Genomic DNA, 4,492 nt, shown 5'->3' with positions numbered 1-4,492 from the left:
GGTGGTGTCTACTGTATGTGTCGTTTTATTTAAGACTGTAAAAGGACAGAAGAGCAGTGAGCAAACAGTTTGATTCCAAGGAAATGCCAGAATGAGATAAGAGATTGAATGAGAATGAGATGAGAATGAGATTTACTGTATGTTGTTCTTTTTTGTGCCTGGTTTAGGTCAGTGTTGTCACTTGTCTGCAATTTTATTATAGATATTACCTTCAGGATCATCATAGTCGCTAAAAATTAAAACTAGAAGGAATTTATCCAAAAGTTGTCTCTTAATTTGAATGAAGATATAGTGGATTAAAGAATTTTCTTGTGATTGGACTGTAAAACAAGGTTGCCAAAGTGCTATCTATCTATCTATCTATCTATCTATCTATCTATCTATCTATCTATCTATCTATCTATCTATCTATATATATATATATATATATATATATATATATATATATATATATATATATATATATATATATATATACCCCAGATTATACTGAAAAAAGAAGTCGTTCATAAATTCTAACAAAAATTTGCAGAAAATATTTTATTTAACTCCTGGACCAGATATCTGGTACAAGCGTTCAATCTAATGTGACCAAGTAAGTGAACTCTTTTTCAAAGCATATCTTGCCCATGCTTCAAAGGCAGGCAGGTCAGAAAAATTTGCAAAATTTCCAGGCAGATTATCATTTCATAATAAAGGAGAATGTTTATGTAATGATAGAACATGCACTTAATGTACAAGAAATAATTAAATGGAAATTCTTTGGAAACCCCAGCAGTGATATGCTGACCTGTCCACAGAGCAGTCTGTGTGGGCTACACAGAGCAGCAGCTCTATAAACAAACTAAAAATGTTCACGCTTAATTGATAAATTATTTCACACATGAATACAGAGGAAATGAATAAGAAACAAAAATGCATCTTCCTTGTTCACTGCCTGAACTTTTAATTTTTATTTCATTTATAATTACTATTTTTTTTTAATGTATTTGGTATGTAATTTCCTGGAATTCTGCCAACCTGAAACACACACCTAGTCTCAATATGGAGCTTTCAGGCAAACCTTCAGGAAAAAGACACCTAAAACAACCTAAATAGTGCACCTCTTTTCAATTCAGTTCAATCCACAATGTAGCTTTAAAGAAATATATAAATTAGGATTAATTGTAAATTGTAAATTAATCCTTAATGAGCAAACCAGAGGTTATGTTGGTGAGGAAATTACCGAAACCTTGAGAGGAACCAGACTTTAAAAGGAACTCATCTGGGTGACACTGGAGAGTGTTATTATATATAATTTATAATTTCTCTTTAATACATTTGCACTAAATGGTCAGAAATGGTAAATATGTTGTCTTCAACGGGCAATTGTAGTCCAAAACCATCGCCAGTCAAACTCTCTAACCATTAGGTCACAACTTCCCCATGTAAGCCACCAGGATTCACAAAAACACTCTATGCCTGTGAAGCCTCCACATCTGCTCCTTTACATGAGACAAAAACATTTAAACACTAGACATGACCCAACACTAACTGGAAGACTGTTCCATAAGTGTGGGCCTTCATCCCATAAGAATACATACAATTATGTTAATGTAAACAACTCTGGCATCCATTGCTATCATTTTTTCATTACAAAGGAGATACAAAGGAGCCTAGATTTGTTTTCTTGAATATGTGCCAAGATCCCACTGCAGGTGACATTTCAATATGGTGTACAATATCGTGCCTGTGTGTTGTGTTGCGTTATGAAAGGATATAATCTCACTCACTCACTCATTTTCTACCACTTATCCGAACTACTCGGGTAATGGGGAGCCTGTGCCTATCTCAGTCATCGGGTATCGAGGCAGGATACACCCTGGATGGAGTGCCAACCCATCGCAGAGCACAGATATAATCACATAATTAAAAAAAAAAACAAATATGAGGATGCAGGATGTAGAGCTTGTTTTTTTTTTCATTTTATGTGTGGATCAGGGCATTTTCAGACTTCATTTGAAGACAGACATCCAGGAAGGTGGGGGTCTGTTTTTTTACTTTGTAGATAAGCATGAGTGTTTTTAGTCTGATTTGTACTGTTACAGGAATCTAGCAGAGACTGTGGAGTTAAAGCATGTGGTGTGGGAGAATTTGATAAGATTAAAAACAAAGCATGCAGCAGCTTTCTGCATCATTTGCAATGAGCAGCAAGAGGTTTGCTGTAATATAGATTTGAAGTGAAAAAGGACCTGAGTGTCCTTCGTGCAGATACTGGATATCCAGTAATGTACAGCTGCTCTTGTTTGGTGGGATTTGATTTCATAAGCTGCCCTCCATAACAGGATGGTCACCAGATATACTAGCTAAAACATGAGTATGGTAAAAAAAAAGACAGGAAGGACAGAAGAGATCAAAAACAAATCTGTAAATGTGTACATTTTTTTAACAGGTATGAGAATGTGGCTTCTGACCAGCCACTTCATAGTTAGTCCTGTGACTCAATTCTCTCCAAGTACAACAATCCACCTCTTCCTCCACATAACACTCCCCCTCTCCTCCCTCCATTATACACCCATTTACTTCAAAACCCCACCCCACCCCTGCCCTCCCTCCCTCCTTCCTTGAGTAAATCATCTATCCACAATGATCCCTATCTTTTCCCTGCAGACCTCTCCCATGCCTGCTACAGTACATAGGTTAATTTCCTGTGTCTCCACTCAACATCACCACAGAGGGTGTGAGTAGAGAGTTCAGATGCCTTTGCTCTGGTTGGGCTGCAGGCCCTGACGGCCTTAGCCCCAGAGTACTCAGAGAATGTGCCACTCAGCTGTGTGCAGTGTTTCAGCACATATTCCACCTGATCCTGGACATAATTCATATTAGCAATCATTTGAAGACTTTGACAGAAAGCAATTAGTGTTAGGTCTGTAGTGAACTCAGAGTTTGCGCTGACTCATTAGTCTCAGGAGCTAGTTGCACTAATATAAACTGTTGTAGAAATTACATTATTTACATTTACATATTTACATATTACATTGTTTATATTTACACTCCGGCACCACCCAAATGAAGATGGGTTCCCTTCTCATATCATATGATATCTTATCATATCTTTCTCATATCATATCTTTCTCATATCATCAAGAAGTTTTTCCTTGCCTCCGTTACCTCCGGATTGCTCATTAGGGATAGGGATAGATATATAGTATTTTAAATTTTAAATGAATATATATTTTTTTATTCATTTTAAACTGTAATTGTATGTATTCATTTAGTTATTTTTAATTCTTATTTTTTCTTCTTCTTCTTCTTCTTATTATATATATTTATTATTATAAAATAAATTTTTTCTTTGTTTTTATACTTCTGTAATGCTGCTTTGAGACAATGGGAATTATTAAATGTGCTATACAAATACATTGAATTTGAAATTAAATAATGAATGTACCTGCACTGTGGAAAACAACATGCCTGGTTCCAAAACAAACAATCGAACAACAGAAACATCTCCAGGCTCACTGCAGTCCGATCATCAGCTCCATATTGGAGTAGAGGACTCTATCATCTTCCTGCAGAACTAAGCTCATACCCACAAGCATTGAGGAGACAGGCAACACTGTGAGAGTCATGTTTTTTGTCTTCTCCAGTACTTTCAACACTATATGACCTGCAATCCTCAGTGATAAGCTACAGGACATGGGAGAGGATACTCCTCTGGTGACCTGTATTATCAACTTCCTAACAGGTTGACCACAGTATGTGAGGCTGCATAACACAGACATCATAGTGAGCAGAACACTATGCACTATCCCAATTTCACAATAATTACCATATGTATGCTAATATCAATATCAATATCATAAACAATATCATAAAATGTGCAATATCACATCATGCGCAATATCATAGTATGTGCAGTATGTTCTTAGTTCCCTAGCACCATTTTGTACTTTTGAACAGTTGTATAAATATTTGAATCTTATCTTCTGAGAAAACAGAAAATAAACAAACCAATGGTCATTAAGGATCACCTGTGGAGAGTCTGGGTGGAGTTACCTATGACATTTATAGTAATTTAATGACAAGGATGAGCTTGTTAATGCATGTAAACATACCTGAAGCCCGGAGTCATAATGATCACAGAGAATGTTGGACACAAATTTGTATCTTCAGAATGTGACCAACTTAAATATACCCGATGGAATCATGAAACTCCATGCAAACAAATGTTAGCTACCTTTGACCATGACCTAAATAAATACTTACTTACAAAATGCTAATATGAATAGGTAGATAAAGCTGACAGCTGAATTCAGTGCTTAGCGGACAATATAATAAAGAGAGATTAAAAACATTTAAGACAATTGCTTAAAATAGAATGCTTTTAGCTAATACCTACCACTGGCAGGGTATACCATATACAATTGTGATTATCACTTAAATCCTCACAAAAAGACCATCATGTTAGCTTAATGGCTGTCAACAATTAACCCTAGATTTATAAATATGG

The sequence above is a fragment of the Tachysurus fulvidraco genome, chromosome 2 (genome assembly GCF_022655615.1).
Source record: "Tachysurus fulvidraco isolate hzauxx_2018 chromosome 2, HZAU_PFXX_2.0, whole genome shotgun sequence".
Taxonomy (NCBI): Eukaryota; Metazoa; Chordata; class Actinopteri; order Siluriformes; family Bagridae; genus Tachysurus; species Tachysurus fulvidraco.
The sequence above is the reverse complement of the archived record's forward strand: the minus strand, read 5'-3'. Positions refer to the sequence as shown.